The sequence below is a fragment of the Triticum urartu genome, chromosome 3A, assembly GCF_056163025.1.
Source record: "Triticum urartu cultivar PI428250 chromosome 3A, HENAU_Tu73, whole genome shotgun sequence".
Classification (NCBI taxonomy): Eukaryota; Viridiplantae; Streptophyta; class Magnoliopsida; order Poales; family Poaceae; genus Triticum; species Triticum urartu.
The window spans coordinates 283,712,905-283,739,220 of record NC_141875.1 but is presented as its reverse complement, the minus strand read 5'-3'; positions in this window follow the sequence as shown (position 1 = coordinate 283,739,220).

Sequence of the window (26,316 nt, the reverse complement as noted above, 5' to 3'; positions counted from 1 at the left end):
AACTAAGAGGATTGTGTTTGATGTGGTTGATCTCCCCCTGCCGTACAATGGGATTCTTAGACGACCAGTCCTGGCAAAGTTCATGGCGCATCCCACTATGCTTATAACACTTTGAAGATGCCTGGCCCACTAGGAGTCCTCACTATCCCATCCGATGAGAAGGATGCAATTATCTGCGTGGACAAGATGTACCGGGATGCAGTCGCAACAGAGTCAGCGGCAGCAGAAGTTCCTGCCATGGAAAGCAAAGGAAAGAAGAGGGATTGTAGAACCTCCGGCAAGGAGTCCGGGAAGCGTGCCCGCTCCTAGTGCACGGCACCCGTTGATGACGTGCCAGAGTGTTCCAACAGCAAGAGGTCCAAGGTTACTACATCCCAAGTGAGGAAGGTCATGGCAGGGCTGGCTGGCGTTGATGGTACATTCTCTATCAGTGCCACCCTCGATGAGAAATAGGAAACCGCGCTTGTTGCCTTCCTGCGGGCGAATATTGATGTGTTTGCTTGGCAACCATCTAATATCCCCAGTGTTCCCAGGGAGGTAATTGAGAACCACCTTGCTGTCTGCCCACTTGCCCGACCCGTCAAGCAGAAAGTACGAAAGTAGGCCTTGGAGAGGCAGCAGTCCATTGCCGAAGAGATCAAGAAATTGGAGGCACCTGGTTTGGTCAGAGGAGTACTACGTCCTACATGGTTAGCAAATCCAGTAGTGGTCCGGAAGGCTAATGGGAAGTGGAGGCTTTGCATTGATTTCACGGACCTCGACAAGGCTTGCCCGAAGGACCCATTTCCCTTGTCGCGCATTGACCAGATTGTGGATTCTACTTCGGGATGTGATTTGCTCTCCTTTCTGGATGCATACTCAGGATATCATCAGATCTTCATGTCCAAGGAAGATGAAGAGAAGACATGATTCATCACTCCGTGTTGTACGTACTGTTTTGTGCGCATGCCGTTCGGATTAAAGAGTGTCGGGTCCACTTTTGCAAGAGCAATCCAGATCGGTTTTGAGCCACAGTTGCACAAAAATATAGAAGCCTATATGGATGATATCGTGGTGAAAACCAAGGATAAGGCCATCCTTATCCAGGATTTGGAAGAGATATTTGCCAATCTGTGCAAGATGAATCTGAATCTTAATTCGAAGAAGTGTGTATTTGGTGTTCCCTCGAGCAAGCTACTTGGGTTCTTCATGTCCCACAGGCGATTGAATCCAACCCCGACAAGATCATGGCCATTGAGCAGATCCAAGTGCTAGGGACAATTAAGGATGTGAGGTGTTGCCGTGCTAAGCATATTCATCTCCATGTCTGCCGAGTGTGCCCTGCCGTTCTTCAAGGTTTTGAACAAGGCGGGGCCTATGAAGTGGATCCCGAAAGTAGATGCAGCTTTGCAGGAATTGAAAGCCTACCTATCATCTATGTCTACCTTGGTTGCACCCAAACGCAAGAACCATTGTTGCTATAATTGGCGGCACCAGGTGGTCAGTGCATCCTTGGTAGCACAGCGAGAGGTGGATGAGGCCGAACGTAACCAGATCATAGAAGAGTCAGAAAAGAATAAGGACAGCGATGAGCACGGCAACGAGAGCAACCCCAAGGACGTGGCAAGGAAGAAAGTGGTGGAGTGCCTAGTGTGTTTCGTCAGCTCCTTATTACAAGGGGCTAGATCGAGGTACTTTGGCGTGCAAAAGTTGATCTATGGTCTCATTATTGCCTCAAGGAAACTGCGCCACTACTTCCAAGCCCATGAGATCACGGTTGTCACTCGTTTCCCATTGCAAAGGATACTCCGAAAACCTGAGGCAACTGGCAGAATAGTGGAATCGGGTTTGGAGTTATCCAGCTTTGGTTTGAAGTTTGAGAGCACTTCAATTATTCATAGGAGGGCATTGGCAGAGTTTATTACAGAATGGATGCCAAACCTTGATGAGGAAGTGATAGAAACATCCATCCTCGGCAAGGAATCGCCCCAAGAATGGATAATGTATTTTGATTTATGCTTTTTCCCTATAAGGTGCAGGGGCTGACGTCTTCTTGTTGCCCCCTCCGGGGAGCACTTGAAGTACGTCATCCAGATGCACTTTGCCTGGGAAGAATCTACCAACAATACAATAGAGTACGAAGGGCTCCTTGTCGGGCTCAGGATTGCAGCAGAATTGGGAATTAAGAAGCTCATCATTCGAGGAGATTCATAGCTCGTGGTGAGACAAGTCAACAAGGATTACCAAAGCCCATTGCTGGAAGCATACATCAAGGAAGTAAGGAGATTGGAGGAGCACTTTGACGGGTTGCAAACAGAGCACGTACACCATGCGGAAAATAGCATAGTCGATAACATGTCAAAGTGTGCTACGTAGAAGCTTCCTTTGGAACCAAGAAATTTTGTACACCATCTCTCTCAACCCTCCGTATCACCAGCCACAATGGCCTGGAAGAGGAGATAGTTGGACTATGGTAAGCCTCTCCCGTAAACAAATCCTCATAGCCTACCAGACCACCCCCTCCAGCCAGGCCTATGGACCCCGCGAATGAGGTTGGTGCTCCCGCATCAGAGGAGGTGCCGCTAGTCCTCGTTACCAAGACCTAGGATCCAACTTGAGCAAGGCACATTGTCCACTTCCTCCAAACCGTAGAACTCCCTGGCAACCAAGATGAAGATGAAAAAGTAGCCCGGAGGGCCAGTATGTTTTTGTTTGTCAATGACACTCTATACAGAAGGAGGCCCAACGGTGTGAAATTGAAGTGTGTTTGCCGGGAGGATGGAAAGGAATTGCTGGCTGAGAATCACACAGGAATGTGCGGCTCCCACATTCGATCAAGGGCATTAGTTGGGAAAGCATTCCGACAAGGATTCTATTGGCCCACAGCCCTCCAAGATGCGGTTGACTCAGTGATGAAATGTGAAGCCTGTCAGTTCCATTCCAAGAGAACACACCTGCCTGTCCAGGCCTTCTGACAATCCCTCTATCATGGACCTTTTCGGTGTGGGCCTCGATATCCTTGGCCCCTTCCCCCGAGCAATCGGGGGCTTTGAATTCTTGTTCGTTGCCATCGACAAGTTTACAAAGTGGCCAAAAGTGACTGCCATAAGAAAGGTGACTGCTTAGTCAGCTATCAAGTTCTTCAAAGAATTGGTGTGTCGTTTCAGAGTTCCAGCAAGGATCATCACTAACAACGGTAACTAGTTCACCAGCCATGCCTTCATGCAATACGTTCACACCCTTGGCACACTCCCGGAGCAATGGAAAAGCTGAGAGGGCGAGCACTGAAGCGCTTCATGGACTGAAGACAAGAACTTTCGATACGCTGTAGAAGCACGACAGGAGGTAGATTGAGGAGCTGCCAGTAGTTCTCTGGTCCCTCAGAATGAAACCTAACCAAGCTACCGGGAAGACTCCCTTCTCCCTGGTCTACGGGGCAGAAGCAGTTATCCCCACAAAACTAATTTACAGGTCCCCTCGAGTGCTTGCCTACGACGAAATAGCGCAAGTTCAGCACCGACGTGACGACGCTATGCTACTTGAGGAGAACGGTCTCCGGGCTGCTACGTTGTTGCATGCTACCAGCAAGCCTTGCGTCGCTATCATAGCCACAGGGTTCATTCCCGGTGTTTTGAGGAAGGTGACCTTGTCCATAGGCGCGTTTAGTCCTCCAAGTGTACAAACAAGCTTTCACCAAAGTGGGAAGGCCCTTACCGGGTGGTACGAGTCATCAGACCTGGCGCAGTCCGTGTGGAGATCGGGGAAGGCACATAGTTGGAAAACTCATGGAATATTGAGCATCTTCGTAAGTACTACCTGTAAGGTGCGAGGATGTCGGGCAACCTTTTGTACAGGCCTTGCCTCAGTTGCATGTAACCCCTTGTACAAAGCCGGGGTGATTACCCCGTGCAAGATAAAATAAAGAAGCATTGTGCGGGCCCCAATCGAGATCGCATGCATGCACGAGCTCACCCAGATCACTGCATAAGCATCTCATGAGCATTTGCAAATGCATATAGATAGGATTGCATCCTGCATTCATTCTCATGTACATGGAGTTTCAGGTTGTTGTCATGAATTTGACTCTGATAAGGGACGAGAATATTGCACAGCACATCGATCCCCGACAAGCCAAGGAGATAAGTTTACCTCTTGTCCATTAGTGTTTTGTAGGCTATAACTTGTGCATAGAGAAACCTCGCCGTTCTCTTGGAACCAGGGTGCTCCCATTATTGGCTCGAACGCTGCTTCGGCCTGGATGGTTGCAGTGGCCCTTGGTAAAAAGGGAGTGGGCGGGGGCTAGAACCTCAGTCTGTTCCCCAGCAGACATGGTTCTTTGGCAGACGAAAAGGGTGCTGGCACGGTATAGTGTCAGAGAAAACTCGTTTAATTATAGTAAAGAGGCACTCCACCTCTGTATGGACGTATACATGCACGGGCTCCCGGCAAGGTTTATCTCTTTCATTGACATGCAGATACAAGTACAAGCATTATCGAACACAAACATGGATGAAAGGGATTACATTATTTGAATTAATATTTGGCAATTGCCTACAAGTTTAAGATTGAAAAAAGATAAGTGCTCCGTAATGCCCTTTCCAGTCCCTCTCCTACTAGGCGGGGAGGATAAAAGGAGCGCCAGAGCTGAAGTCCTGTCCATTCCCGTCGTGCTCCAGGAGAGGTAGCCCGAAGGGAACGGAAGCACGAGGAAACACCTCGATGGAGAGCATGGCGGAAGGCAGCACCGTCAACCACTGTCTCCAGGGACAGCAGGACTCGGCAAGGCTAACAGAGCTGCAGCCTGAGAGGAAGCCTACCAGGGTCCAGCTGGAAGACTGCTGGAGGAGCCTGGCAGCACCATCCACACCTCTGCATCTAACTCCCCGGCAAATCACATTGTCAGGGAAGAGGCACAAATACAGATGGTGGTGTTGCCTCCTGATGAAGATGGTGCGGGCGACGATCAGCCGGAGTCAGAGTCGCTCCTCCACCCGCTGTCATCGTCATCGCTGTCACTGTACTCCTCGTCGCTTTCGCTCGAGGAGGAGCTTTCGTCGTCGGTTAAGCTCTCCACACAGCACCCTAAGCGGCCTCCCGAGCGCCCGAAGATCTTGATGGAGAGCATGTGACCATGAGTGAAGGTCTTCTAGCCACCACGAAGATACATTACATGAGGGGTGGGGAAATCGATGTCAACCCACATGCTTCCATTCCCGCAGCCCCTCATGTGTAGCCTCAGAGCAAGCGGTTGCTCGAGCTCCTTCTCCCGGGCAAAGAAAGTTGGAACACAAAGGTGACCACACAAGGGCTTATACAGCCTGATGATGAACTCTCGAGGTTGATCCGCGACGTGGCCTTCCATCGAAGGAAGAGCCGCCGGTGGGGGCACATCCAAGGAGCTCCCTCATCCTCCACCTCGAGCACCACGTCGGCCTCGGCCACGCCCCCTCCTACCTCCTCCCGCAGCGGGCTCCGCGACATCAGGTTCCAGAGGAGGAGGGATACACTGCCGAGTAGAAGCCCTCGTCGCCGCTGTCAAGACACTACTGCGCCCTCGCCCTCTCACCATGGCTAAGAAGAATTGAATAAGGTGAGGCATGTGTAGAGGGGTACTACCTTTGCCTATTTATATAGAGGGGACGAGGCAGGGGGCTGGCCTCTCATGGTATAGATGGCCGCCCCGCTCCTCCAATACGGCCCCTTCTGCACCCTCAGCAGCTTTGGGAATCAGGGCCGACCCTCTACTCCAACTACCGATGTTTGATTTTTAACCATGCCACTCCTCCCGGTGCCCTCCGCATCCACTACTTACCACGCCCAATGCATGCGTGACAAGTGGCGAGGTGCGTGCGGAACGAGGGGCGAGAGGGGTGGCAGTTTCCGTCCCGTGATGTTGGTGCGAGGAGAATCCGTGGGCCATGATCCAAGTTCTTCCACGACGCCGCGCACAACACACGGGGAAACCACAAATTGGCTCGAAATCAAGGCTGATGAAGCAGCAATGAAAAACATAAGGGGCCAACCCCTGCTGCAACCTTGCCTGTGCACTTATTAGGCCCTCCCCCGACGATGCTCAGCAGTGCGTTCGGGGCGGGCCGGGGGGCTTCTGTCGGTGCAACAAACCCTGGGTCTGTTGACCAACTATGCACATGCACAAGAACAAGATTGAAGCACTAGTTAAAGTCAGAGATTGAAGGACCAGGACATTTGAAGAACCAACATGTAGCTCAAAGGGACCAAGATCGAGCCTGAGGAGCAAGATATCGGCAAGAGAAGGGCCTCCCTTGCCGGGTAGGCGAGCCTAGCAAGGGGCAAGGCCACCACTAGAAGCAGGCAACCGAGGCTCGCCGGCAAGGTTTGCCATGGCTGGCGGGGGCAAACCACCCCACCAACCACTCATGCACGACGCGCGTCGCCTATCAGTGTGGTGTCAAGCCACAAGATGGTTAAGTGACAGTAGTTCACCACATGGTAGCCATTTCCTATAGAAGAAGCCTATTGATGACACCTGTCCTGCGACGTGTCAAGAGAACAGGTGCGGAGCTGGCAAGATAGCCCGGCAGGCCTCGCTATCCCGTTCGTATCCTAGATCAAGCCGAGCGTACCACTCGATGCCATAACATCAAGTTTCTCAAGGTTCAATGGTCACACATTCTGAGAAAGAAGCCACTTGGGAAAGGGAGGATCGTCTTTGACATGAGTACCCCACCTTCTTCCTGACGGACCCTAAATCTCGGGACGAGATTCTTTTCAGTGGGGGTGAGTTGTCACACCCTAGCTAGCTCATGCATTGGAGTGCTTGCATCATGTTTAAATTATTAGAAACTTGGAAATGGGGATGACAGAACCCCCAGCACCCCCCTGATAACAACTAGGGTTTACTAAAAATATTTTCAATGAACCTGAAATGCTCTTCTAAAATGTTCATCATCTTTGCCTTGGTCCTAAACCTCTGACCAAAATGATGCACAAATTTCTAGGTCATCCTAAGGTCACTAGATTAAATCTTTAGCTATTTGAGCTTGGGCATTTAGATGCTAATAAATATTTTAAATGCTCAAATAATCCTAAACTAAAATGTTCCATGTTGGAGTAATTCCAAATAGTGGCCATGTGAAGTTTGGTGATTTTTGAAAGTGCCTAGCTCTTTTTAGAAATGCCACAAACCTGCAGAAATAAAACAAAACAGAGTTAAATAAAAGAGAGAGGGAGAAAGGCCAGAGGCCACTTACCTGGCCGGCCCACCTGGCGGCCCAGCATTGTGCTGGCCCGTGCCAGCCAGCTGCTTCCTCCCGCCAGGCAGGTAGGCATGAGGTGACGCCGGCGCGCGGGAGCTCGCCACCGCGCCACCTGCTTGTCGTTTCAACCGCCTGGACACCTGGGCGAGCTCCACGTCGCCGCCTCGACCCCGCAGTCACCTCACTCACTCCGCTACTTCTCTCTCTCGCCCTCTCCTCGCCATGGCCGACGCTGCCATGCCCGCGCCGCCGTAGTTTTTGCAGCCACCATCGTCCTCGCGCCGCCCCATCGTGTCCTTGAGCTTCGCCGTTGTCCGCTACACCAAGCTAGCCGAGCCCCAAGCGCTCGCACGCCCCATGCCGTCTTCTTGAACCTCGCCTTCACCGAACGCCGGCAGAGATCCCCTTCGCCATCACCGTCGCACCATCTCGTCCCCGACCTCTCCGTGTGCTTCGCCGTGACCGCCGTGAGCTCAACCACCTCCCCATCCTCTCTGTTTTCCTTCTCGAGCACTGCAGCGACCGCGCCAAGCTCGGCCATACCCGCCGTCACCACCGCACGTCGCCGTTGTGGCCACAGCCACATTGGCTCAAAACCGAGCATGCCATCGTCTTCACCGCACCCACAGGAGCCCGTAGCACCCTCCATGCTCCTCGCCATGCCTCCTAGCGATGAGTTCAAGCTTCTCCGTGCTTCGGCCGCTGCCACGCTCGTCATCAGCATCGTTTTCGGCCACCCCAGCTCCACCCACTGCCACCACTCGAAGCAGCTCACTCGTAGCTACCCGTAGATGGCCTCCGCTGCCTTTTTGGTCGTCGGAGGAGAAAACCCGCACCACCCCACCACGTCTGGCCTCGCCGGCGGCTAAACGCTGGCGAGTTTGACCCCACCGACCCAGTTTGACCTCGGGTGGGCCCAGTTTGACCGCCCCAGGGTCACTGGCATGTGGGCCATGCCCTTTGTTTAGTTTAGTGTTAGATTAGTTAACGCTAATTAATTTAGTTAATGGGTTGACTCACTGACATGTGGGCCCAGGCCCTAATTAACCTAGATTAGCGCTAACGTAACACTAACTAACTCTATTAGTTAGTTGTTACACTGACATGTGGGTCCCAGCCGCCAGGTTTGACCTGGGCTGGCGCCTTTGACCTACTGACGTCTCTGACGCAATGCTGAAGCAGTAATTCAATTACTGGATTTATTCTTATATAGGCATTCCAGAAAATGTTCTAAGCTTCAAAATTTCATAGAAATTAATCTGTAACTCCAAATGCAAAGAGTTATATATGAAAAATGATCATAAAAATCCAATCTTTCCACCTGTAATGGTTTCATGCATGTAAGAACATTTTAACCTTGTTGTTTAAGTGAAACAAGATAATGCACTAATATGACCTCATGTCATGAGCTTATATTTGAATCTTTGATTCAAATGGACTCATACCCACCTGTTTTAGATTGCATAAGCCAAAACACAACCATATTGCCATGTTATAGCATGCATCATATTGTTGCATATTGCCATGTGATAATCGCGTTCCATTGTGTTCTTCGTGGTAGGTTCTGCCTCTGAGGATACATTCGAATATCCGACTGAAGGGCAGTACCCTACTACTATTCCATCAGGCAAGAAGCACCATTGATCATATCGATACAATCCCATGTTCTCGCTCCTTCTCTCATTTACTGCATTTAAGACAACAACGTTTTAAACTGTTGTGTGATGTGGTAGTTGAACCTTTTCCTCTGCATGACCAGTCATTGCCATAGTAACTAGATGAAACCCACTAGCATGTGTAGGAGTTGATTGAGCCATGTCTGTGTTTCCTACCTTGCTATGCCTGCTATGCTTAGAGTTGTGTCAGGTCTGGTTCATCTCGGTGATCGGCTAGAGTGAAATGAATATGTTGGTAATGTGAGTGATGTGTTGAACACGGTTTGGTAAAGGCATCGATGAGAGGCCATGTAGGAGTACATGGTGGGTTGTTTCATTGGAACCATCCTTAAGCACCGAGATATGTATGTGTGATTTAAGAACCAGCTACTACCATGCATTGGGCCCGAAACCAATGGACCCTCTCGGCACCTTAACCACCCTAGTTCTCTGTCCGGGAGTTGCAACTAGCTTCTGGTGTTTATAGGATATGTGTTGGCGGTCGTGCGTAGCGCTGACCCTAGGGGTGGGCTATGATGCGGTATATACACCATGGCGGGGCATGCCAGACACCCGTTTGGTGTCTTGGAACCCTATACACATCGTTCGGGCCATATGTGGAAACCTTAGCCGGACTCCCTGTGGATGGAACCTGGATAGGCGATAGACCTGGACTAGAGACTTGAGTGTTTAGGTAGGCGATAGACCTGGAAACCTCATCCTTCTTGAGAATGTTGCATGTATAACTCATGTGCGCTCATTCCCTCTGTTGTAAGACTTGCTGAGTACCTTTGTACTCATGTTTGCTTACTATTGCTGTAGAAGAGAACACTGCCCCCTCCGACGGGTTTTATGTAGATCTTGATGTTGATGAGTGACTTGCCACCCAGGTGGTGATCCCGAGCCATGGAGGGCCTTGTAGATAGACAGGCTTCGTCAAGCCTTCTTTCTTTCTAGTTGTCTGTACTCAGACAAGTTTGCTTCCGCATGTGCTTGTATGTTTGTATGACTTGAGTGCCGGGTCGTGTGACCCCTACCTGTATAAACATATTATGTAAGGCTCTCTAAAGCCTTCTGAATGAAGTACTTTGAGTTGTAGAGTTTTGTTGTGATGCCATGTTGTATTTACACATATCAAGCATATTGTGTGTATGTTTGAAATGCTTGGTATGTGTGGGATCCGACAATCTAGATGTTTATCCTTGCTAGCCTCTCTTATGAGGAAATGTAGTCTTGTGCTTCCATGAGCCATAGTAGTCCGCTACAGCCCAGTTCATCGGAGTCCTGCTAGCCCAGCACTACTTCTCCGGAACACTTGACTAGCCGGCATGTGATTCACTTTGCTCCTTTGTCTGTCCCTTCGGCGAAATGTCACGCAGAGACATGTGGAGTCCTGTTAGCCTGCTACAGCCCTGGTTTCCGGAGTCCTGTTAGCCCAGTTGCTACAGCCCGGATTCATACGCTGTTGACCAACATGTCCGATGTTGATTCATGTATGCTTGTCCTCGTAAGTTAGTGCCACTCTGGGTTCACGACTAGTCCTTTGTCTGTCCCTTTGGGTTCACGACTAGTCATGTCGGCCCGAGTTCTCTGTCATATGGATGCTAGCGACACTATCATATACGTGAGCCAAAAGGCACAAACGGTCCCGGGCGAATGGTAAGGCGAGACCCGTGGGACTACCGTGCATGAGGCCGGAAAGTGATATGAGGTGTTACAGGCTAGATCAGTGTGACTTAGAATCGGAGTCCTGACACTGGGACATGAAAGGAAACCCATCATTACCTGTGATCGTGGGGATGCTGGTTGGCCTTCTCCTGGTATAAATGGGAGGGGGCGGAGCCCCCGTCACCCATTTCTTCCTCTTCCTATCGCGCTTGTTCTCCTTCACAGCTCCACTCCTTGCTTGTGCGGACATGGCGCCGATCCGAAGGTTCTCGTCTGCCGAGAAGGGAAAAGCTCCCCTCACGGAGCCCGAGCTACTCCCGCCGAAGAAGAGGAGGTCTCATCACCGCGAGATGGTCGTGAGGCCGGTGGTGTCGTGGCCTTGGTACGAAAGGCTGCCGCCTGGGTACCTGCTGCCCTTGTATGATCATGCCGACGATTCCGGAGGGGGGAGCGATGAGCAGCGCCACCCGCGCCAGAGCCATGGCCACCGCGCTATGGTGGCACACGCCGTTGCCCCAGGGGTCCACGCGACAGATCCCCCGCGCGAGTTCGTGCTCTGGGCGGTGATGCCCCGAAGCACCTAGATTCGCCTCCCGCACTTCTTCGCCGTGGAGATGCCGCTGAGGGGCCTTCGCGAGCTTTGGCTTCAGCACGCCGACTGCGACGCCCAGCCACTAGAGCAGAGATCGGAGCCGTTGCCTCCGGGAAGATCTTCATGACCCAAGGTTGGGGCGAGATTGCCCGAGTCTGCCGTGAGGACGGCGCCCTCGCGATCCTCTTCGAGTATGACGGTGCCTCCGTGCCGTTCTTCAAGGTCTTCGATGAGGAAGGCCGCCGCCTGGAGTGCTGCCCTGAAGGAGGTCGCCAGGATGGCGCTGCGGCGAGTGCTGGGCCCGCCGCAGGCCTCGCCTATAGCTCCTCTAGCGACAGGGTTGACTCCTGGTGGTCCAGCGACTCTCCTGAGCTCTTGGAGACTCCGGAGACGAGCGACAATAGCTACGTACCACCGATCTCCCGCTGAGCCCGGAGCAGGGCTGCGGCGTCTAGCCGCCGTCCCCGCTGATCTGGATGGGGTTGGCGCCGGCCTCGCGTGGCTCACTTTTGATGATGGCGTCGGCGACATTGGGTGCATGTAGATAGAACTCCTAGGAATCCCTTCCCTTTTGTTCCCTACGAGGAATTAAGAAATGAACCCCGTGGGGGTGTGTAAACCGTCTGTAATGCCTTTTGTCTACATAGCCCTTATTATGAAGATTTGTGTACGCATATCCTACCGAGGCTCAGCCTCCCCTTTCCAACCCCGCGGTAGCTTGCTGCTCTACACTGACAGGTCCCGGTCCCCAGGCAAGCTGTAGCCGTCGCTGGTATGCCAGGTCGTGTGCCGTGGTCAAGGCTAGGAGGTGAGCGGCCCGAGGTCCAGTAAGAGCTCTTGAGGCGCGATGCTCAAGAGGTCCCCTATAGTGCGCAAGCAACTTTCTTAGGATGGGAAAGGAAGAAAATGTTTCCACAGCATGGCAGCGAAGGGAGTGAGCAAGGGTCTTGTGCCGTAGCGACCGGTGGATCCTGAGCGAGAACTTATCTTGGCTGCCCGAGGTCGGCTCCTCTAGTCGTGCCGAACTCGTAAGTCGGCCACCATAGTGTAGCTTGGTCAGGCCCATGCGGGCCTCCCTTCCCCTCCATGTTCTTCTTAGTGCTCTGCGTTCTCAGGTCCCGGCCCTCGAGCGAGCTCAGCCGCCGCTGGTATGCCAGGTCGTGTGCTATGGTCAAGGCCAGGGGTGAGGGCTAGAGAGCTAGTAAGAGCTCCTGAGGCATGATGCTCAGGAGCCCCCTTTTAACGCGTAAGCGAATCGCATGAGAGAAGAAGGAGGGTCCGCGACACCGCCTATTGTGGCCCTCAGGAAGTCCCTGCAAGTTAGCGCGCGGAAGGGCACCAGTCACCGTGGTGATTGCTAGTTCGCTTCTGGTACGTGAGAGGGGACTCCCTACTAAGGAGATCCCCTGGGGCATGTACAGCCCCGCCCTGACACGTGGCTCGCACGGTAGGGCTAGACGAGGTGTATCTGGGCACTCATGAGCCATCACGGGACTCACGAGGCCCTACCTCAAGGCGGGTTGCGCCTGGTCTTGGTTCTTGTCCGCTGTCTTGGTCCTGCGAGATGGTTAGACAGCGCGAAGGGTCCTGAAGAAAGACGGCCAGTGCATGGCTCCCATAGTGGGCGACAATCAAGTAGGTGATAGTCATTGATAGATTAAGCATGAAAGGCAACCTAGCTCAGGTAAATGCAGGGAAGACGCATGCCACTGGGTCAGCCCGAGCGGCTTGGGGATGATGCAGCCCGAGGGGCGCCCCCAACAAGGTACGGTAAAGACATAAAAAGGAAAGATACATGCCATAGGAACGGACCCACGCGTCCTGGCAATGATGCAGCCCTAGGGGCGCTCCTAGCTGAACGAACTTGGAAAATGTCACCTGGTTCTGTTGATGAAGGAGAGTTGGTGCAGCTGAAGGTATGCGGCGAAGGGGCTGCTCCTCATGAGCCACTGGGGCGCTGAACCTCGGGAGGCTCTGGGGGTCCAGTGGGTTCCTGGAGGACCGTCTTCATCTCTGTCAACACAGCGTGGTGCATGGCCTCCTGAGCCGCCGGGATGCTCCGTAGGTTGCGTTGATAGGCGGTCGCCACGCTCGGCAGGCCAAAAGGCATGCAAACGTAGCTGTGAGGTGGGCCCTCGCAACATCCCATGCGTGAAGGCCAAAAAAGCTCCTGAGTGGCGTCCCGGTTGAGCCCTGGGACATCGATGCAAACGTGCAGCCCGACATCCTCACCTGGATGGTGAGTTGCGCCTCGTGAGCGGTGGCTGCCACGCATGGTCCTTGCATCTTGCAGTTCCTGAGTGGTCTTGGTGATGAACTCCTGATCGGTGGGCACTCCTTGCGCGGTGTTCTCCTGAGGGAAATGAGCCGCGAAGCACGCCTCCGAGTGGTGCCCAAGCATCTCCCTCGTGATGTTGGCAAAGTTTGAGGCCCTGCAGAAGAGAGCCCCGAGCCCTGCCCTAGAGGTGTGCTGGGCGCGCTTTCTATGCGATGGAGGGAGGCACCTCAAGTGCGGGCGCCGATCCTGACGAGGCGCCGCCTTCCTGTGGCCCTGCGTGGCACGACTGCTTCTTCTTCTTGCGGGTAGCCTCAGGAGGGTGCTCGCCCTGGCTATTGGGGTCGTCGATTGCTGTAGCTTGGAAGGCACGCTCGAGGGAGCACACTGCATCTCTTTCCTCGCACGGGACCGTGATGATTCTGCCGCTTCCCGGCATCTTGAGGACGTTCTAGCCATGATGGGTCACCGCCATGAACTTGGCCAGGGCTGGATACCCGAGGATGGCGTTGTATGGCAGGCAGATGTAGGCGGCATCGAAGTCGATGAGTTCAGTGCGGTAGTGGTTGTGTTTTCCGAAGGTACCGGGGAGGCGGACCTGCCCGATCAGGGTAGTAGAGCCGTCGGTTACTCCTGATAAGGGCTTGGTAGGCTGAAGATGGTCATATGGCACTTGGAGGCTATCAAACGTGTCGACGAACAGGACATTGAGCCCTCAGCCACCATCGATGAGAGTCTTGGTAACTTGCACATTGCTGATGATTGGTGAACAAAGCATTGGGAGGACGCCTGCAGTAGCTACGCACTTGATCTAATCTGCCGAACTGAACGTGATGGGGCACCTGGACCATCTGAGCCGGCATGTGGCCTCGAGCATGGGGAGGACTGCATTCACTTCATGAGCAAACTGTTTGAAGACACGCTGCGAGGCTGGGGCTTGAGCTCCGCCAAAGATTCTGGCGATAGCGCGCAGCTCCTGGAAGCTCCCAGCCCCCTCGTCTTGGTAGTGGTCGTCATTCCTTCTGTGTGGTGGCGGTAGTGGAGGAAGGCCAGCGTTGCCTTGAGAACGGTCCTCACGAGGCTGGTCCCTCCAGGCGCCCTCGCGAGGCTGATCCTGCTAGCGGTCCTCACGAGGCCGGTCATGCCACTCCTGGTGCGGGCCACGGTCATCCCAGCGTCCTCCACCACGTCCTCCTCCTCGGTCATAGCCCCGGTCGCTGCGCTCGGGGCGTCGACCGGAGCGTCCTTCTCTAATGGCTCTGAGCTCTTGACAGTCGCTGGTGTTGTGGGTATGTAGGTTATGGAAGGCACAGAACGGTCGACTGCCCTTGGATGACTCGGGCTGGTCTCTGCCGTGCTTGGTGTCCGGTTTCGCTATGAGCACGGCTGCTCCCTTGCGCTTCACGTCCTTGGCCTTGGCTTTCTTCTCCTATGGGTCCGCAGCCGAGAGCTCGAGGAGGGAGAGGCGCCCCTCCTTGGATCTTGCACACTTGGTCGCAATGTTGAACAACTCCAATTGAAGGAAATATGCCCTAGAGGCAATAATAAAGTTATTATTTATTTCCTTATATCATGATAAATGTTTATTATTCATGCTAGAATTGTATTAACCAGAAACATAATACATGTGTGAATACATAGACAAACAGAGTGTCACTAGAATGCCTCTACTTTACTAGCTCGTTGATCAAAGATGGTTATGTTTCCTAACCATAGACATGAGTTGTCATTTGATTAACGGGATCACATCATTTGGAGAATGATGTGATTGACTTGACCCATTCCGTTAGCATGGCACTTGATCGTTTATTTTATTGCTATTTCTTTCTTCATGACTTATACATGTTCCTATGACTATGAGATTATGCAACTCCCGTTTACCGGAGGAACACTTTGTGTGCTACCAAACGTCACAACGTAACTGGGTGATTATAAAGGTGCCCTACAGGTGTCTCCGAAGGTACTTGTTGGGTTGGCGTATTTTGAGATTAGGATTTGTCACTCTGATTGTCGGAGAGGTATCTCTGGGCCCACTCGATAATGCACATCAATATAAGCCTTGCAAGCATTGCAACTAATGAGTTAGTTGCGGGATGATGTATTACGGAACGAGTAAAGAGACTTGCCGGTAACGAGATTGAACTAGGTATTGAGATACCGACGATCGAATCTTGGGCAAGTAACATACCGATGACAAAGGGAACAACGTATGTTGTTATTTGGTTTGACCGATAAAGAACTTCGTAGAATAAGTAGGAGCCAATATGAGCATCCAGGTTCCGCTATTGGTTATTGACCGGAGACGTGTCTTGGTCATGTCTACATAGTTCTCGAACCCGTAGGGTCCGCACACTTAAAGTTTGATGATGCTTAAATGTTCCGAGTGATTCGGGTATTTTCGGGAGTACCGGGGAGTTACGGGAATTCGTATTGGCCCTTAATGGGCCATACAGGAAAGGAGAGAAAGGCCTCAAAGGGTGGCCGCACCCCTCCCCATGGGTTGGTCTGAATTGGACTAGGGAGGGGAGGCGCCCCCTTCCTTCCTTCTCCTTTTCCCTTCCCTTTCCTTCCCTCCTACTCCTACTACTTGGAAGGGCTCCTAGTTCTACTAGGAAAGGGGGAATCCTACTCCCGGTGGGAGTAGGACTCCCCTAGGGCGCGCCATAGAGTGGGCTGGCCCTCCCCCTCCTCCACTCCTTTATATATGGGGGCTGGGGGCACCCCAAAGACACAACAATTGATCTCTTGATCTCTTAGCCATGTGCGGTGCCCCCCTTCACCATAGTCCACCTCGATAATACTGTAGCGGTGCTTAGGAGAAGCCCCGCTTTGGTAGAACATCAACATCGTCACCACGCCGTCGTGCTGATGAAACTCAACCTCAACACTTGGTTGGATTGGAGTTAGAGGGACATCATCGGGCTAAACGTGTGCTGAACTCGGAGGTGCCGTGCGTTCGGTACTTGATCGGTCGGTTCGTGAAGACGTACAACTACATCAACCGCATTGTGCTAACGCTTCCGCTTTCGGTCTACGAGGGTACATGGACAACACTCTCCCCTCTCATTGCTATGCATCACCATGATCTTGCGTGTGCGTAGGAAATTTTTGAAATTACTACATTCCCCAACAGTGGCATCCGAGCCTAGGTTTTATGCGTTGATGTTATGCACGAGTAGAACACAAGTGAGTTGTGGGCGATATAAGTCATACTGCTTACCAGCATGTCATACTTTGGTTTGGCGGTATTGTTGGATGAAGCGGCCCGGACCGACATTACACGTACGCTTACGCGAGACTGGTTCTACCAACGTGCTTTGCACACAGGTGGCCGGCGGGTGTCATTTTCTCTAACTTTAGTTGAACCAAGTGTGGCTACGCCCGGTCCTTGCGAAGGTTAAAACAGCACCAACTTGACAAACTATCATTGTGGTTTTGATGCGTAGGTAAGAACGGTTCTTGCTAAGCCCGAAGCAGCCACGTAAAATTTGCAACAACAAAGTAGAGGACGTCTAACTTGTTTTTGCAGGGCATGTTGTGATGTGATATGGTCAAGACATGATGCTAAATTTTATTGTATGAGATGATCATGTTTTGTAACCAAGTTATCGGCAACTGGCAGGAGCCATATGGTTGTCGCTTTATTGTATGCAATGCAATCGCGTTCTAATGCTTTACTTTATCACTAAGCGGTAGCAGTAGTCGTGGAAGCATAAGATTGGCAAGACGACAACGATGCTACGATGGAGATCAAGGTGTCGCGCCGGTGACGATGGTGATCATGATGGTACTTCGGAGATGGAGATCACAAGTACAAGATGATGATGGCCATATCATATCACTTATATTGATTGCATGTGATGTTTATCTTTTATGCATCTTATCTTGCCTTGATTGACGGTAGCATTATAAGATGATCCCTCACTAAATTATCAAAGTATAAGTGTTCTCCCTATGTATGCACCGTTGCGAAAGTTCTTCGTGCTGAGACACCACGTGATGATCGGGTGTGATAGGCTCTACGTTCAAATACAACGGGTGCAAAATAGTTGCACACACGGAACACTCAGGTTAAACTTGACGAGCCTAGCATATAACAGATATGGCCTCGGAACACGGAGACCGAACGGTCGAGCGTGAATCATATAGTAGATATGATCAACATAGTGATGTTCACCATTGAAACTACTCCGTCTCACCTGATGATCGGACATGGTTTAGTTGATTTGGATCACGTGATCACTTAGAGGATTAAAGGGATGTCTATCTAAGTGGGAGTTCTTAAGTAATATGATTAATTGAACTTTAATTTATCATGAACTTAGTCCTAGCAGTATTAGCATATCAATGTTGTAGATCAATAGCTCGCGTTTAGCTCCCCTATTTTATTTTTGATATGTTCCTAGAGAAAACTAGGTTGAAAGATGTTAGTAGCAATGATGCGGATTGGATCCGTGATCTAAGGATTATCCTTATTGCTGCATAGAAGAATTATGTCCTTAATGCACCGCTAGATGACAGACGTTATGAATGTTTGGCTAGCTCAATATGATGACTACTTGATAGTTTAGTGCACCATGCTTAAACGGCTTAGAATCGGGACTTCAAAGACGTTTTGAACGTCATGGACCATATGAGATGTTCCAGGAGTTGAAGTTAATATTTCAAGGAAATACCCGAGTTGAGAGATATGAAGTATCCAACAAGTTCTATAGCTAAAAGATGGAGGAGGATAGCTCAAGCAGTGAGCATGTGCTCAGATTGTCTGGGTACTACAATCACTTGAATCAAGTGGGAGTTAATATTCCAGATAAGATAGTGATTGACAGAATTCTCTAGTCACCATCACCAAGTTAGTAGAACTTCGTGATGAACTACGATATGCAAGGAATAACAGAAACGATTCCCAAGCTCTTCATAATGCTGAAATCAACGAAGGTAGAAATCAAGAAAAATATCAAGTGCTGATGGTAGACAAGACCACTAGTTTCAAGAAAAGGGCAAAGGTAAGAAGGGGAACTTCAAGAAGAACGGCAAGCAAGTTGCTGCTCAAGTGAAGAAGCCCTAGTCTGGTCCTAAGCCTGAGACTAAATGCTTCTACTGCAAAGGAACTGGTCACTGGAGGCGGAACTGCCCCAAGTATTTGGCGGATAAGAAGGATGGCAAAGTGAACAAAGGTATATTTCATATACAGATTATTGATGTGTATTTTACTAGTGTTCATAGCAGCCCCCCGGTATTTGATACTGGTTCAGTTGCTAAGAGTAGTAACTCGAAACGGGAGTTGCAGAATGAACATAGACTAGTTAAGGGTGAAGTGACGATGTGTGTTGGAAGTGGTTCCAAGATTGATATGATCATCATCGCACACTCCCTATTCTTTAGGGATTAGTGTTGAACCTAAATAAGTGTTATACGGTTATTCATTTAAGTAAGAGAATAAATTGGTATTTTGTTTACATGTATGGTTACACACCCAATGAAAATGGTTCATTGGATCTCGATCATAGTGGTACACATATTCATAATATTGAAACCAAAAGATGCAAAGTTAATAATGATAGTGCAACTTGTTTGTGGCACTGCCATTTAGGTCATATCGATGGAAAGCGCATGAAGAAACTCCATGTTGATGGACTTTTGGAATCACTTGATTATGAATCAGTTGATGCTTGCGAACCATGCCTCGTGGGCAAGATGACTAAGACTCCGTTCTCCGGAACAATGCGGCAAGCAACAGATTTGTTGGAAATCATGCATACTGATGTATGTGGTCCGATGAATATTGAAGCTCGCGGCAGGTATCATTATTTTCTGATCTTCACAGATGATTTGAGCAGATATGAGTATATCTACTTGATGAAACACAAGTCTGAAACATTTGAAAAGTTCAAAGAATTTCAGAGTGAAGTGGAGAATTATCGTAACAAAATAAAAGTTTCTACGATATGATCGCAGAAGTAAAATATTTGAGTTACGAGTTTCGCCTTCAGTTAAAACAATGTGAAATAGTTTCACTACTCACACCACCTGGAACACCACAGTGTAATGGTGTGTCCGAACGTCATAACCGTGCTTTATTAGATATGGTGCGATCTATGACGTCTCTTACTGATTTACCGCTATCGTTTTGGGGTTATGCATTAGAGGCAGCTACATTCACGTTAAATAGGGCACCACTAAATCCGTTGAGACGACACCGTATGAACATGGTTTGGAAAGAAACCTAAGCTGTCATTTCTTAAAGTTTGAGGTTGTGATGCTTATGTGAAAAAGTTTCAACCTGATAAGCTCAAACCCAAATCGGAGAAGTGCGTCTTCATAGGATACCCAAAAGAAAATGTTGGGTACACCTTCTATCACAAATCCGAAGGCAAGATATTTGTTGCTGAGAATGGATCCTTTCTAGAGAAGGAGTTTCTCTCGAAAGAAGTGAGTGGGAGGAAAGTAGAACTTGATGAGGTAACTGTACCTGCTCCCTTATTGGAAAGTAGTTCATCACAGAAATCTGTTCCTGTGATTACTACACCAACTAGTGAGGAAGCTAATGATGATGATCATGTAACTTCAGATCAAGTTACTACCGAACCTTGTAGGTAAAACAGAGTGAGATCCGCACCGGAGAGGTACAGTAATCCTGTTCTGGGGGTCATGTTATTTACCATGACGAGCCTACGAACTATGAGGAAGCGATGATGAGCCCAGATTCCGCGAAATGGCTTGAGGCCATGAAATCTGAGATGAGATCCATGTATGAGAACAAAGTATGGACTTTGATTGACTTGCCCATTGATCGGCGAGCCATTGATATTAAATGGATCTTCAAGAGGAAGACGGACGCTCATAGTAGTGTCACTATCTACAAAAGCTAGAATTGTCACAAAAAAGTTTTCGACAAGTTCAATGTGTTGACTACGATGAGAGTTTCTCACTCGTATCTATGCTTAAGTCTGTCCGAATCATGTTAGCAATTGCCGCATTTTATGAAATCTAGCAAGTGGATAAACAAAACTCATTCCTTAATAGATTTATTAAAGAAGAGTTGTATATGATGCAACAAGAAAGTTTTGTCAAACCTAAAGATGCTAACAAAATATGCAAGCTCCAGCGATCCATCTTTGGACTGGTGCAAGCATCTCGGAGTTGGAATATATGCTTTGATAAGTTGATCAAAGCATATAGTTTTATACAGACTTGCAGTGAAGCCTGTATTTACAAGAAAGTGTGTGGGAGCACTACATCATTTCTGATAAGTATATGTGAATAACATATTGTTGATCGGAGATAATGAAGAATTATTCTGCAAAGCATAAAGGAGTGTTTGAAAGGAGTTTTTCAAAGAAAGACCTCGGTGAAGCTGCTTACATATTGAGCCTCAAGATCAGAGATAGATCAAGACGCTTGATAAGTTTTTCAATGAGTACATACCTTGACAAGATTTTGAAGTAGTTCAAAATGGAACAGTCAAAGAAATAGTTCTTTCCTGTGTTACAAGGTGTGAAATTGAGTAAGACTCAAAACCCGACCACGGCAGAAGATAGAGAGAGAACGAAAGTCATTCCCTATGCCTTGGCCATAGGTTCTATAAAATATGCCATGCTGTGTACCAGATCTATTGTATACCCTACACTGTTTTTGGCAAGGGAGTACAATAGTGATCTAGGAGTAGATCACTGGACAACGGTCAAATTATCCTTAGTGGAATAAGGATATGTTTCTCGATTATGGAGGTGTCAACAAGGTTCGTCGTAAAGGGTTACGTCGATGCAAATTTTGACACTGGTCCAGATGACTCTAAATCTCAATCTGGATACATATTGAAAGTGGGAGCAATTAGCTAGAATAGCTCCATGCATAGCATTGTTGACATAGAAATTTGCAAAATACTTACGGATCTGAATGTGGTAGACCCGTTGACTAAACTTCTGTCACAAGCAAAACATGATCACACCTTAGTACTCTTTGGGTGTTAATCACATAGCGATGTGAACTAGATTATTGACTCTAGTAAACCCCTTGGGTGTTGGTCACATGACGATGTGAACTATGGGTGTTAATCACATGGTGATGTGAACTATTGGTGTTAAATCACATGGCGATTTGAACTAGATTATTGACTCTAGTGCAAGTGGGAGACTGAAGGAAATAAGCCCTAGAGGCAATAATAAAGTTATTATGTATTTCCTTATATCATGATAAATGTTTATTATTCATGCTAGAATTGTATTAATCGGAAACATAATACATGTGTGAATACATAGACCAACAGAGTGTCACTAGTATGCCTCTACTTGACTAGCTCGTTGATCAAAGATGGTTATGTTTCCTAACCATAGACATGAGTTGTCATTTGATTAACGGGATCACATCATTAGGAGAATGATGTGATTGACTTGACCCATTCCGTTAGCATAGAACTTGATCATTGAGTTTATTGCTATTGCTTTCTTCATGACTTATAAATGTTCCTATGACTATGAGATTATGCAACTCCCGTTTACCGGAGGAACACTTTGTGTGCTACCAAACATCACAATGTAACTGGGTGATTATAAAGGTCCTCTACAGGTGTCTCCGAAGGTACTTGTTGGGTTGGCGTATTTTGAGATTAGGATTTGTCACTCTGACTATCGGAGAGGTATCTGTGGGCCCACTCAGTAATGCACATCACTATAAGCCTTGCAAGCATTGCAACTAATGAGTTAGTTGCGGGATGATGTATTACGGAACGAGTAAAGCTACTTGCCGGTAACGAGATTGAAATAGGTATTGAGATACCAACGATCGAATCTCGAGCAAGTAACATACCGATGACAAAGGGAACAACATATGTTGTTATGCAGTTTGACCGATAAAGATCTTCGTAGAATATGTAGGAGCCAATATGAGCATCTAGGTTCCGCTATTGGTTATTGACCAGAGACGTGTCTCGGTCATGTCTACGTAGTTCTCGAACTCGTAGGGTCCGCACGCTTAAAGTTCGATGACGGTTATATTATGAGTTTATGTGTTTTGATGTACCGAAGGAGTTGGGAGTCCCGGATGAGATCAGGGACATGACATGGAGTCTCGAAATGGTCGAGATGTAAATATCGATATATTGGACGACTATATTCGGACATCGGAAAGGTTCCGAGTGATTCGGGTATTTTCGGGAGTACGGGGGAGTTACGAGAATTCGTATTGGGCCTTAATGGGCCATACGGGAAAGGAGAGAAAGGCCTCAAAGGGTGGCCGCACACCTCCCCATGGGCTGGTCTGAATTGGACTAGGGCGGCCCCTTCCTTCCTTCTCCTTTTCCCTTCCCTTTCCTTCCCTCCTACTCCTACTACTTGGAAGGGCTCCTAGTTCTACTAGGAAAGGGGGAATCCTACTTGGAACAACTCATTTGCAGCCTTCCTCGAAGAAAAGTTGCATACTTGTTCAGAGAATTCGATTGTTCAAATTCCTCAACTGAAGAAAATGGCTGATGGTAAAAGGCCACAGAAGGGAGGAAAGAGGCCTGAGGTAAATACAGCGTTTGAGATTGCTGATGACATATATGCTGGGTACTGCACACCTACTAAGGAAACAAAGAATGAGCGCAAAGTACGCATTCAGAAGATATAGAGGAGATGGGAAAGAGAATGGAGGGAGTACAGATATGTCACTCCTAAGTATATGAAGAAATTCACACTCAATCCTCCATGCCCAAGAGCACCACTGGCACCTGGCCAAATTGTTGATCCCACCAGCCTCAAGCGAGGTGAGAACTATCCTGATGAATGGGCCAAGTGCCAAGGCAAGTTGGCTAAGCAAGCCAAAGAAGCAGTGAGGAAATTCAATGAAGATTATGCCGCTGCTGCGGCCCCTGCTGAGGCCTTTGCTGTCAAGCCAAAGAAGGCTATGTCAAAGAAGCCTGCGTGCAAGCCAAGTGCTTCATCAGCAATGCCCTCATGGCGAGAATTATCAAAGCCCTCACGGCCAATTCCTCATGCTGCTCCTATTCCTCCAAAGTCCTCAACTACTCCGCCAAAGCCTTCAGCTATTCCGACCAAATCCTCAGCACTTGTGCATCTCGCTTCGTGCCAAAGGACTGCCGGCATCTCCATTGCCTCAGGTGTCTCAGCTAGTTCCTTAGCTACACCAAGTTCCTCAGCTGGCCCCTCACTAATGAATACAAAGGCCACTACTGGACGAGGTCCACGCCTAAGTCCTCAAAAGAAGCAAGTCGCTTTCCAAGTGTCGTCTAATGAAGACGAAGCTGATGATGATGAACTTGCAGAAATCATCAGAGACAGGCAAGTTAGGGCCGCTAGAGCGAAAGGATTAGAGGTGCCACTGCTTTTGGATCCCAAGCTGATCCTCGACTACATTGATGATTGGCACAAGGACCCCAACACTCCCTTTCCTGACTTCAAGCTGACTCCTGGCCAGAGTCACATGCTGACCCACTTCATTCAAGAAGAAAAGTGGAAATTTGAGAAGGCCAGGCAGATAAAGAAAGCGTAGTACAAGAAAGAGCGCTATCTAAAGAAAAACGTTGTCTCTATGACAATTGAAGAACTTGTCACTACTCAGACTGAGATTAAGAAACTCAGTGATGACTTTGAAGCATATCACGGTGATTGGCTTGGAGCCAAGGTTCATTTTGTGAAACTTGCGGATAACTTCACTTCCAATGATGCAGCCCCAACGCAACAGCAAATTCCTCGGGCTGAAGCATCTTCTCAGCCTACTGAAGAAAATGCCAGCACCCCTAATGACAATCAGGCTGCTGAAGATAATGTGAGTTCCAGGGCTGATGACTGCATTCCAGCCGTTGAAGAAATTGCCAGGGCACCCACTAGTGGTGTGCCTGAAGAAACTGAAGAACTCAGGGCAACTACATCAGTTGTACCTGAAGAAAATCAACCAGATTCCTCAGCTGCTCCTGCACCAACTTCAACTTCAATCCTTCCATCTACATCGGATGTGAAGAAGACCAAGGCTGCAGAGCGTGCTGCAGTGAAGAAAATGAAAGCATCAACTGCTTCAAATTCTTCAGCTCCGAAGAAAATGAAGCCTATGACAAGTTCATTTGCTAATCCGATTGATGGTGTTCCCATCTCAACCAGGCCATCAAAGGACCTTGTTCCTTTTGATGAAGAATATGTGATCCCCAGCGGATCTGATGAAGCAACTCATTCTGCTGCTTCGTCTGAACCGTTGGATGGAGAAATTGAAGTGGATGTGATCCCTTCAACACCTATCATCTCCTTGCCTGTGCCTCAGTTCACAGCTGAAGAGGCTGGCATTGAAGAAATGGAAGATGATGATGTGGACATTGGCTGCTCCACACCTATAATCAGTGATGAATTCTGGGAAAGTCAGCATCCAAACTCTCCAATGTTCAACCCTCTACAACAAATTCCTCAGTCCCCCACACAAACTGTTCACATGGGCTCTGAAGAAACTCATCCCACTACATCTGTCCATGAGGAAATTCCAGCCACTAGCGCTGAAGAAACTGCTGCTGCTGAACAACCAACGATGCAGACTGCCACTGAGGAGGAACCAGAAATTCATTAGCTTGAAGAACCTGCGATTGAGATTCTTGAGGTCGTGATGCAACTCACTGACACTCCTCTGTCGAAGCCAAAGGACCCATTCTCACGCAAGCAAAAGTTCAAGGCGGATGATTTCTTTGGCGAGCACGTATTCTTCAAAGATTACAACCCATATGACTCTGCTCGCATTAGGAAGAGGCATTTCTGGACTGCTAGTCAAGCCAATTTCTATTCCTCAGTGCTGTTCAACAAGGAGAAGATTTTCTACCATGAGCATATTCCTCACGTGGATATGGAATCTCTGCCATGCTTCGCACCAGTCCCTAGTGTTCTTGACGATGCTGGGTTGCTCAACTTTTGCTCTGACATCTGCGATTGGAATGAAGAACTGATTCTTCAATTCTATGCAACGCTGCACATCACCGGAGATGCTGAAGATGTGAATTCATGGGTGCTTGACTGGATGTCTGAAAACACTCACTACACTGCACCAGCCTCTGAATTGCTTCATGCTCTACCACTCAGTCCTCCCCTTGAAGAAGCTCGCTGCATCTACAGTGAACCAGAGCTCACACCTCATTACATGCAGGTGCTGATGAAATCTTTGAAGCCAGGTCAAGCACCAAGAACCAAATTCGTCGTGAAGGAATTGCTGTACGTGCCCAGAACTGTCTATTGTATTCTTACGAGGACAATCATTCCTATCAAAAGACACGACTCATCTGATGAGGAAATTGTTGGCATCATGAAGAATCAGGTATTCAACATCGTTCATGGCATTCCTGTCAATTATCACGATTTCTTCATGAGGACTATGGCCAATGTTGCACTGTCTCCGTTTGAGCTGAAGCCTTATGCACCTTGGATCATGAGATTCCTCAGGACAAGGGTCTTCACTAAACTACAAAGCTGATTTCCAGAATCATCGCAGCTACTTGCCCCTAATTGAAGTCCTGAAGCAGACATATTCCTCAGTTGATGGAAAGGGCAAGGCACCAGCTATAATAGATGAAGGCATTCGTCCATTGGATGGTCAGCTTCGCAAAGCTGCATCTTATTCTGCCAATGATGACTTTGCCACACATGACTCTGCCAATGCACCTAAGTCCACTCCTCAAGCCACTGCTCTGCGCGTGATGACTGACCATGAACTTCTGGTTAGTCTTCACCAGAAGGTGGATCGAAATCACAAATGGGTTAAGCGTCAGTTTGGTTCACTTCTTCACAACATGACTGCCACACACAATGCAGTGAAGAAAAACCACTACTACCACATCAAGTCTTCGGTCGCACCTGGGCAATCCTGTCACATCTGTATGGTGAAGAAGATCTGAAGAACATGGGTCTTACTGAAGATTTTGACTCGTCTGCACCTCCTCCG